The sequence below is a fragment of the Schistocerca americana genome, chromosome 5 (genome assembly GCF_021461395.2).
Source record: "Schistocerca americana isolate TAMUIC-IGC-003095 chromosome 5, iqSchAmer2.1, whole genome shotgun sequence".
In the NCBI taxonomy this organism is placed as follows: Eukaryota; Metazoa; Arthropoda; class Insecta; order Orthoptera; family Acrididae; genus Schistocerca; species Schistocerca americana.
Genome location: NC_060123.1, coordinates 562,534,516 through 562,546,396, shown reverse-complemented (window position 1 = coordinate 562,546,396; position 11,881 = coordinate 562,534,516). Strand labels below are relative to the sequence as shown.

At 45.9% G+C, this 11,881-nt stretch overlaps 1 pseudogene; it reads left to right on the top strand.

The window, feature by feature from the left end:
• The first annotated feature begins 9,709 nt into the window (after positions 1–9,709).
• LOC124617251 lies at positions 9,710–9,875 on the top strand (annotated as a pseudogene).
• Positions 9,876–11,881: the final 2,006 nt, after the last annotated feature.

The following is an 11,881-nucleotide window of genomic DNA, read 5'->3' as shown; positions in this document are numbered from 1 at the left end:
TCCATCGCATAATACCTCAGTGCAAGGGTGAGATGGCATGTTATCAAACAAAAGGATTGCATGGGGAGACAAATGATTTTCCTTAGAAAACCTTCGAACGGAGGGAACAAAGTGGCTGTGAAACCATTCTTTGAACATCGTACCATCCATCCATGGTTTTTTTCTGGCTGCAATAATATATGGGCAGGGACTTCATGTTGCAGTTTTTAAAAGCTCTGGGCCTATCAGATTTGCCAATCAGCATTAAAGGCAGCTTGTGATCACCAGCAGAGTTGCTGCACGCAATTAAAGTCACATGATCTTTCCACATTTTAAAACCAGGAGCATGCTCTTCTGCTTTTGATGCCAGGCTTTTTTTAGGCAATGCCCTAAAATTAACGCCAGTCACATTAGCGTTATAAATTTGTTGGGGAGAATACCTTCCCTTTCTTACAATTTTTTCAAACTCACCCAAGTATTCCTTCACTGCATCACGGTCAGAAGAAAGCTTCTCTCCAGTAATAGTTAGATGATGGATTCCATGGCGTTTTTTGAATCTGTCCAACCCATACTCGCACTAAAAGACTCATCACCATTCATTAACTCTTTCAGGTAAACAACCTTCTCCTGAACCAGTGCTCCACTCAAAGGAGTTCCCCTTTCTCTTTCCTGCATAAACCAAAGGAAAAGAGCTTCAATCATTTTATCGTACTGGGACTGTTTCAAAGCCTGCCGAATTTCGAGTCTCTTTTTTGGAAACTTGTGGTAAGGTTATGGGACCAAACTGCTGAGGTCATCAGTCCCTAAGCTTACACACTATTTAATCCAATTTAAACTAACTTATGCTAAGGACGACACACACACCCATGCCTGAGGGAGGACTCGAACCTCCGACAGGGATCAAGTGTCTTTCCTGAAGACGTTGCACAGTACTGTTCTAGCTCCACTTGGTTCTTCTTCCAATCACAAATGGTTGCTTTACCAACACCCAGGTCCATTGCCAGTTTAGATACATTCTCACCACTGTCTACCCACTTCAAAGCATTCAGTTTTTCTTTGAGAGTTAACATCGTATGTTTCTGTTTACTCATGATGAAAATACATACATCACTACACCTGAATGAATACAATACAGCTGTTACGCATGCCAGTGATCGATAACATGACCAAGCACTTTGCGAGCCAACTGGCAGTGCACTGACCTCAGACACTACATAGGTCTCAACAATGCACAACAAGGGCAGGGAGTGAGAGTAATCATTGTTCCCACACTTGCTCCCATTTGTTACCATGATGTACCTACTTGTCTACTTGGTACACTTCATTCTAGAAACTAATCAGCATAATTCCAGCTAATCCAAATAAATCAGTAATCCAAACAAGGTCCGGTCCCAATTAGTTCGGATTAATGGGACTCTACTGTACTTGAATTGTTTTTATGTTTATAGACGTAGAGATGGACCACGCCGCTTTTTATGATGTGATCACCAGTCAGTAATTACCACCCATATTGTGTAAGATGCTGGGATCACACTCTAGTTGTCCACAGAGCTGGGCACAAGGCTTCTGGACACAGTGGAAGCAGACATGTTATTCATGATCTTTGCTGAATGTTTAGGTCTTTATTAGCAATGTTTCTTTAGGGACATGTTATTTCCACAGTCAATTTGTAGCACTGTAATCGGAGCAGGACATCATGTCCACAGTTCGTGGTATTGGAAAGCTAGAGCTTCCTACCACCTCTTATTTGTCAGCACAACTGCGCAAAAGATTGCCATCACTGGACACTTTGTTCCAAGATTAGTGCAACTTCCGGTCTGCACATCACACGAGCCAGCCCTTTGTCCTTATCTCTCTCCCAACCAGGGTGCAAAGGAATAAGCAAGATGGCCGGCGTGGCTGCAGTTCCTGGAACATCTGCCTTGTAGCAAGTGTGAAGACATGATTGGAAAGATTTTTCACCAGGTACGGGTTGTGGTCATGGAGGAGGGCGCTTATGTAAACACATGTTGGACCTCAGATGTATGATGAACGTTTTTTCCCTACCAATTGTAATATTCCACAAATTGATCAATTTTGAGATATTTAACATCAAATATGCAAGCAATCAAAAGTGTCACTATTTCTGAGGAACTGATTGGTTGTGGGACTGATGCAGTAAGGATTTAGACCTGGCAGCACCAGTATCCACCAACAGGGTGTGAGACAACGTCATAAGAGTAAGGGCACTGCAGTTGAGTTATTTACCACTACGAAGGATCCTTGCCTCCCACAAACTGCTTAAATAAATAACATGTAGCAATATATTAATGACATTGAATTGAATTTTGTGTCGTGAGGTCCTTCCTCCAGAGCACAGACCGAGTTTTCCTCCCAGCAATTGTCTGATGGGGAGAGGAGGGGTGAAGTGGGGGAGGGAGGGCTGGTGATTTTCCAGGAAGGTCGAATGTGGCTCAAAGCAGGACACATCTCCCTTTTCCCAGAGGAGTGAGGGCGAAGGGGTGGGTTTCTCAGAAGGATAGATTATCCCAAGGGGGTCATAAACCAATTTTTAAAACAATAGGTATCCCCAGGGAGTCATAAACCACTTAGCAAACCAGCAGGATAAGGAGAGAGGAATAATTTGCCCCTGAATATATGCAACCCTCACAAACAAAATGTGCTAGAACTCTCTTTATCCTACTACTGGCAACAATCGTCTCTTCGGTCCAGCGTCAACACATCTGCAGTCATCTGTCTCTGGAGAAAAGCTAATTCCAGTGGGAGCCCTGTCACTGAATACGTTTGCTGACAATGTGGTCCATCTCGTGGTGAATCAACTTTTTGCCAAAATCTCAAGGTGACAAGTATTGTACTCAACCTTTGGTGTGCTGTACTTGAAACCTTTGTTTTGCTTGTTTTTTCTGCTGGTGTGTGTGTGTGTGTGTGTGTGTGTGTGTGTGTGTGTGTGTGTGTGTGTGTGTGTGTGAGAGGGCGCACACACACGCCAGATGCATGGCAACAAGTGTTCCTGAGTGGCAGAAGGATTTGAGAGAGTGTGAAGCTGATTTAAAGAAGGAAATGTCAACAACCAAAATTCAAACTTCTCATATTACTAACTTAAGAACCAAACTGTCTACTACCATCAGTGCTGTTGCTGAGATGAAAACAAGGTTAGAGGCACATATTAGGGAATCTAGGTAAGAGAAAAAGTAAGAGACGAAGCATAAGACTACGGGGTTACAAACTCCAATACATACGTTAGCTGGGAGTTACATGGAGAGGTAAATAAACAGTGTGGTCTAGTAAAAAATGAAGTCAGTGAACAACTTCATGAGGTAAATAATGAATATGAGAATTTATGAAAGTACAATTTCAAATAGTAATGCAACAAATCTAACGGACAGTTGAGGGTGACTGTGCTAAAACAAACTAAAGACTCAGCTGCAATGGTTACTCCTGGCTGTACATTTGCTAGTTTGGAGGATAGAGCAACTGATTTAGTTGATCAGTAGGTACAAAAGAAAATAGAAGCGACTGTCAAATACACCACAGTATGCAGCACTCTAAGGTAGGCATGAGCAGGAATTCCAGAAAATCTGGGATAAGTTCAAAATAATAAAAGAGAAGATAATTAAACAGCAACTAATGAGCAGTAATGGACTGTCAGCAGAGCTAACTGAAGAAATGGAACAAGGTTTTTAAAGCAATTTCCAAAGTTGAGTCCAGATGGAGAATTACAAGTGACTTATTTCTTGAGGGGTTTTCGATATCATTATCTAAATGTTGAGATGACTCAAGAAAAATAGATTGCACACCTTGAAGGGGATGCTGTTGAGTGGGCTGGACGACACTCAGATGCATTCACTTCCTGGGAAGATTTCCAGGAAAAATTTAAGAGGAAACACTGGTCATCCAGTACGCAAGAACATCGTCACTATTTTGTCCCGAATATTACACCAATACATGGTGTAGTTATGTATATAAATCAGATCTAAATATTTGGATAGTCATATGAATGTAATACAGGGAAACATTCCACGTGGGAAAAATATATCTAAAAACACAGATGATGTGACTTACCGAACGAAAGTGCTGGCAGGTCGATAGACACACAAACATACACACGAAATTCAAGCTCTCGCAACAAACTGTTGCCTCATCAGGAAAGAGGGAAGGAGAGGGAAAGACAAAAGGATGTGGGTTTTAAGGGAGAGGGTAAGGAGTCATTCCAATCCCAGGAGCGGAAAGACTTACCTTAGGGGGAAAAAAGGACAGGTATACACTCGCACACACACACACACACATATGCATCCGCACATACACAGACACAAGCAGACATTTGTAAAGGCAAAGAGTTTGGGTCCGTAGCTGTCACCCATGAAGGAGCTCTGCCTGACTGCATCTGTCAATTGGCATAGTGCGATGGGTGCTCAAAAACAGGGTGAGGGTCGATGTGGTTGGAGATGTGTCGACCGCCTTAGTTAACTGGCGTTTAAAAATGCGGACAAGCCTCTCTGCCACATCATTGGATGAAGGGTGGAAAGGGGGCTTACGGATGTTTCCGATACCGTTGGCCTGACAGAAGTCATGGAAGGAGGACGCCGTGAATTGGGGACCATTATCGGAGACCAGCGTGTGGGGCAGGCCCTCAATGATGAGAACCTGGGCCAGGGCCATGAGTGTAGCCTCCGTGGTGGTGAATGCCATGCGGACAACACATAGATATTTGGAGTAGACTTCAACGATGAGTAACCAGACGGACACCAAAAATGGGCCCGCAAAATCAATATGGCCACAATCCCAGGGCCGGTAAGGGGGCTTCCCTGGTGACGCGCACAGACAGTACACCCATGGACCAGGCGCTCAATATCGCCATCGATGCCGGGCCTATACACATGCCAGCAAGCCAAAACTTTCATAAGGGACATAGCCTAGTGCCCGCGGTGTAACAAACTGAGCACCCAAAGCCGAAATTCAGGAGGGATGACCAACTGGTAGGCATCCAACTCCATGGCCAACAGAAGGACATCATCGACACGGAGAGCCTGTGTGACAGGTGGCACCAGGGACTGAAATCGGACTGCATCCGACAAGTAACATAGGATGGCCACCTGTGGACCACATAGTTGAGAACCTGACACAAGACATGGTCGCAGCAGCTAGCTGCAGCAACATGAGCAGCCATAAGAGGTCCAGGGCATCCTGGCAGGCGGAATCAATGTGGAAGCAGAGGGCCTCCTGTTGGTCAAAGGCAGGATCGGGGCCTGTTGGGAGACGTGACAAAGCGTCCGCATTAGCATGGTGGGCAGTGGGCTTATACCAGATGGTGTAAGCGTAATTATGTAAAAACAGTGCCCAGTGCTGGAGACATTGAGCCGTCCGCTCTGGAAGGTGAGAGTGGGGTCTGAAAAGTGTAACCAAGGGGTTATGGTCTGTCAGGAGGGTGAACTTTGCCCCAAAGAGATAGGTGTGAAATTTTTGGATAGCGAACACGATCGCTAGGGCCTCCTTTTCAATCTGAGAGTAGTTCCGTTGTGCTGGGGTCAATGTCTTACAGGCATAAGCGATGGGCTGTTTGGAGCCATCGGCATCCCAGTGCGCGAGGACGGCCCCAATGCTGTATGCGGACACAGCTGCCACAACAAAGGGGCGGTCCAGAGAGAAGGGAGTAAGGCAAGGGGCGGACTTCAGCATCGTCTTTAAATGGAAAAAATCCGGGTCACAGGCAGGAGTCCAAACAAAAGGTACCCCTTTGCGAAGCAAGTGATTGAGGGGTTGAGCAATGGAGGCTGTCTGGGGCAAGAACTTTAAGTAATAAGTAACCTTGCCCAAAAACACCTGCAGTTCAGATAAGTGCTTGGGACGAGGAAGGGCCTCAATGGCCGCAACGTTACGACCTGAAGGGCGAATGCCATCTTTGCTAAGCCAGTAGCCTAAGTATTCCACTTCCGGCTGAAAAAAAACAACACTTTTCCAGCCAACAGCGTAGATCAGCAGACTGCAAAATGTGAAATAAGGCGCTGAGGTTTTGCAAATGTTCCTGGAGGGAACGCCCGGTGACTAAGAGGTCATCCAGATAATTCACACATGCAGGGATAGGCTGTGTAAGCTGCTCCAGGAATCGCTGGAAAATGGCCGGCGCCAAAGAGTCACCAAAGGGAAGGCGCTTGTACTTATACAATCCGAAAGGCGTGTTGATAACCACGATGGTCTGAGATTCGGCATCCAAGGGCAACTGGTGATATGCCGCAGCCAGGTCGATCTTGGAAAATTACTCTGCCCCGGCAAGCTTGGCAAGAAGGTCTTCCTTTCGGGGAATGGGGTAAGTGTCAGCAAGGGACTGAGCATTGACTGTAGCGCCAAAGTCCCCACACAGCCTAAGGGACCCATTGGGTTTCCGTATGACTACCAGTGGTGTCACCCATGCACTGTAAGTTACAGGTTCCAGCATGCCAGTGGCCTGAAGCTGATCAAGTTCCTGCTTGACCGCTGGGCATAAGGCCACCGGAAGTGGCCGGGTCCGGAAAAAGCGAGGCTGTGCATCCAGCCATAGGGTGATGTGTGCCTGAAAGATGGAAGCACATCAGAGATCCAGTGCAAACAATGACACAAAAGCGGAGCACAGTTCATCCAAGTCCTGAAAGGGAACAGCTGTAGAAATGACCTTAACTTCGTCAGAAATTGAAAAGCCAAACAGTTGAAACGCATCCAGGCCAAAAATATTCGAAACCGACGGATGGTCGACGACAAAGAGGGTAAGGAGGCGGGGAACATGCTTGTACACCGCCTGGACGACGAACTGCCCACGAAGGGGAATGGAACTGTCTCCGTAGGTGACCAAACGGCGAGAGGGAGGCGACAATGCAGGAGAGCCCAGCCAAGTATATGTCGCCATATTAATCAGGGAGATGGTGGCCCCATTGCCGACATGAAAACTGACATCCTCTGTGAAAATGCGGAGTGTGAGGAAAAGCTTCTGTGCTGATGGGTCATCCTGTGGGACGACCGATTGCAGAGCATGGACGGTATTTGAGGCCCAGGAAGGGCAGCGTTGGATCGAGTCGAGCGACTACGACAAACCGATCGGATGTGGCCCTCCTTGCTACACAGCATGCACGTTTTCCAGTGGTGGGGACAGTCAGCCTGCGAATGGACAGTAAAGCACTGTGGGCAAGATGGAAGTGGGCCGCGCGACCGGCGACGAGGGCTGACCGAAGGCGCCGACGCCATAGAGACGTCGGAGCACGAGGAGTCCTGATGGCACTGGCACTGGCCTCTGTCAGCCGGGCCACGTCGACGCCGTGAGGGCGGAAACCGCCATGACGCCGCGATCGCTGCCACCTGTGGCCGCGCCATAAGATGCTCGTTAGCCGCTTCAGCAATTTCAAAGGAGTGGGCAATGTGGAGAATCTCTTCCAAGGAGGGGTTGTCGAGTTTCAACGCCGCAGTACGGACCTCAGGGTCGGAAGTCAGCTGAACCAGCACATCCCGGATCAGGGAGTCCACAATGAAGCCTTACACTGCTGATTGGTGCAAGTAAAATCGCATCGATGGCTGAGACCCTGCAAGTCCGTGACCCAGGAACGATATGATTTACCAGGCTGTTTATGGTACTGTTGGAACTCCAGCCGAGAGGCGACTACATGGTAGCATTGGGAATAATAGTTTGTCAGCAAAAGGCAGATCTCCTGGAAAGAGAGAGCCACAGGATCGGACAACGGTGCCAACTTGCGGAGAAGAAACAACATGTCCGGAGAGGCCGAAGACAAAAACAACAACCGCTGCAAGGAGTCGTCCGTGACTTGAAAAGCCGTGAAATGTTGTTTCAGCCAATGTAAGCAGGTTTCCCAGTCCTCTTTAGCATCATCAAAGGGTGTAAATGACGGCGGACATGGGAAAGCATCGGACATCCGAGGACTCTGAAGCTGTTGTGGTAACACATCCTGGACATTGACTTTATCCATTAGCAACTACAGCGACTTTTGTAAGATGTCTACCTGGAGCTGCTGCTGCTGCACGAGCTGCTGCTGTAGCTCCAACAGACAGACCAACTTCGCCTCCATACCAGCAACGATCACCGTTTACGTCGTCGCCAAAATGTTGTAACTGCGACCGGGACGGTCGCGAGGTAGCAATGACGGAAAGCGTGGCAGGACCTGCAGAGAGGCCCACGAACAACAACACAACGAGAGAGGATGGAGACAACCAATGAAGGACAGAACGAATACAACAAGATCGAACAACAGAGTCACAAGTAAATAAACACTTCCACTTGTACACAGAACAAGGAAGTAAGCTGTCTAGCGCGAAGCGAGGTGTCAACCGACGTATGCGAGATTACACTGACCAGTTGAGCGAGAGGCAGGCGCTATCGGGGCGCCGCTATTGGCCACTGGGACCACATGTTCCACTGTGGTGCCACACACTAAAAGCGGGCCAGGAGGCGCGTGCTGCAACAGCTTACGGCGTGATGGTGCAGGGACCTCCATGGGTCTTTGACGTCCATGACGTCTGGCGCGGATTCAAATTCCGCAGCACGTGGCACCAGAACCCCCAGTCACTATCAAGTGGCTACTTCCTGTTTGTGTTTGAACAAATGCGTCCAGACAGGTTTTCATCCCTCCTCAGAACATTCTGTTCCTGTTCGCTAATGTTGGGGACAAAGGAAGAGCTAGCACAATTGTGACAGCAAAAATAGCGAGAAATAGTCCATTTGCTCTACATTATCAAAGTAATTGTTTTTAGATGAGTCAAATAGATCACTTAAAACACTCACCACACTCTTACGATGATTCTCATTCATAATAAAACATTTTCAGCGTTTGAGAATCACACACAAACATTTTGCATATCAAGTAATTAAATTTCCGCCACAAATAGGGCTTACGTCTAAGAATATTCGAGGTCTTGTATGCACCGATCTTTGGCAACACAAGCATCCTCCTCCACCACAACGTTTCACCCTTATACTAAACATATCTGGCGAAGAAAACCTTCCAATCGCACACACTTATGATCACGAAGATTGCATCATGCACGCTAGCCATTCTGGCATTGGCGTGCACTACTCCTAGCATCCACAAGCAGGCTATACCGGATGCTCAGAGCTCAGAGAGACTTTCACTGACCGCTAAACAGTCAACCAATCAATTTACATTGGGAGATAATGATCCAGGGCAAACACTCGTCATATTGAACCTTCTCAAGCAACACAAACATCCGCTTCTGTCGCTGCTGATCCATTATGCTGATCAGTTCGCTATTCAGCAATCCAAAGGTTTCTGCCATTGGGATTTGGCCCTGTGATTGTGGGCAAGTGCTGACAGATTGGAGAATTCTTTGTCACTAACGAGCTGTCACAGATTAAGCTGCAGCCTCTGGTCGACTGAAGCCTTGTGCCCACTTTTGTCAGTGACCGTGGCACTCTGTGAGACTTTCAAGCATGACTTGAATGTAAATTTCTAATTGCAGTTCCACCCCCAACAAGCAGACATGACTTGGACATATACTTCAAACCTTAATTCCACCCCTGACATAGACTCTCACCATTTTAAAAGAAATCCACTTTATCCAATTGGAGACAGGGGTTTTGTCAATACATGCCGAATTTCATACTCGCAATGTAGATTCTTCCCTTTTATGTGTGTTATTTTCGAAGACAGATGAAATTGGATCACAACTCAAACGTTTTCACATCGCTAAAGTATCGTTACTTGTGAAAATCCTGTACAGCGGTATGGCATAGGCTATATTTCCTCAAAATATTTGCTCATCAGGTTAAAAAAATCTGTACTTATCAGCTTAATATCTGTTATGTTTTGCATCACAGGACTAGAATATTAAACTCATTTTTGGCTCATGACAGAGTGCTAGGAGCATCTTCTATCTGGGTCACAGGATGCCTCCTAACTTTCAAACTCCCTTTAAGTAGCCAAATGCCACGACACCTACTAAGTCCATTAAAGTAGCAGCACAGAGGAGCTATATATATTAGGTTGATAATATGTATCACTTTATAAATTCGGTAATATAGCTGATTTTATTACGCTGGCTATCTCTCACTGTGTAGGTGTGGCATTGGAATTTTCTTAAAAGAAACGCCTGATTACCGTTCCAACTCGCGAATCATGACTGTGGTACTTTCTGCCTTACTTCCGCCCACCCACTGGCACGTCACTGATATCAAATTGATTTACTGATTAATTAAACTGATCATGAGAGCTCCTTTGCATGATGATTAATTTTTTTCGTGCAGTCGGGTTACATTCACCAGGTAGTTCAAAATGCCAGTCCCTGGAGGGAAGGTGGTGCTCTTTTCGAATACTTTTGAGAAATGACATTTGAAGCTGACTGCAGAAGGATTCTAACGCCACCAACATACATTTCGCGCAAGGACCATGAAGGTAAGATATGAGAAATGTTGCTGTGCTCATACGGAGGCATGTAGACAGTCTTTCCTTCCCTCACTCAGTCTGGGAATGGAATGGGAAAGGAAATGACTAGTAGTGGTACAGGCTACCGTCCACCATGCACTGCATGATCGATTGCGAGGTATGCATAAAGATGTAGATGTAGATTTACTCTGCCTATTAGAATGTCAGCCCATCCATTTATAGACACTCAAGCTTCACCGAAGAATGTTGTGTCTTATTCATCGAGAAAACAAAAGACGAGCTTCTGCCGCTGACAGCTTCTTGGTAAAAATCTTTGTATTAGCCTCTAATTTTCTCATTGCAGTCACTTTGCGAGATGAACATGGGCGGTTAGAATATGTTCGCCCACAACACTTAGAAGAAGTGGTATAGAGCTCACTTCTCAACTCCCCTTTCGTCAGAGTATAGCTTACCTGCAATATTCTCACGAAACTTCTTGTCTTTGATAAATAGCATTTGAATACACCTGATTTCGATGAGTAAAAGATGTCCTCCACCAAGTCACAAACCCCTGCTAGTTTCTCGAAATCCCATCACATTCTGACAGCACTGTTCCATTAGTTAGAAGACTGTCCAGTCCTCCACCTGTCAATAATCAGGTAGAGGGCTGCCACAACGAGAAAAATAGCACTCTAACTTACAAGAAGAGATTCACAACCATCAAAATATACGCGGATGGCGCAAAGAAATTCAGAAGCATAACACCTACAATTCATCGATATCGAATGACTGTCTATGAATATCCCCCGTATGTGTCCTAATCTCCATTATCTTATTCCCATGATTACCACACTTACGACAACGTATTGGTGTTGACAGCACAGTGTTTCTTCTCTCTCTCTCTCTCTCTCTCTCTCTCTCTCTCTCTCTCTCTCCTTCCCCAATCGTTATTTTTGTAACATCCAATGGAGTAGAACTACAAACTAGAAAAACATCGCTAACATCACCAGGTAGAGAACTCAGTAGGATTTTACCATGTCTCTCTTTTGATATATCAAAAACAAATAACGTCTTTGTGTTGACATCGACCATATGCGATGATCCCATTAAATATGTATTTATTGCTCCATTGGAGCAGGTGGCCAGTGATCGAAGTTGCTTCCACAGACCTGCGGAAAGTTTCGTCGCCTGTACTAGAGCAAGACCACACACGATAGGCTACCAGTCACCATAGAGGGTTCTTGTGTTGTCTCATAAGCAGTTTCATTTATTTTTGCTGTAACACATCGTAGCAGTGTATGACTACAGCTGTGTGCACAGCCATACATTTTGTTTTTCTAGCAAAACTTTCAGATCTGTGTCATGTGCTAAACTGACATTAATATGTTTTGATCCATTGGCTCTCACAGAAAGCTGGACATTACAAGGTATAAATTAACCTGCTCCCAGACACACAGGGTGCTTGGAATAAAAGACAGAGGCAATGTTTCTGGAAGAGTTTGAAATGTTGTGGGGCGTTTCCAAACAGCTGTTCGAAAGTGATGACC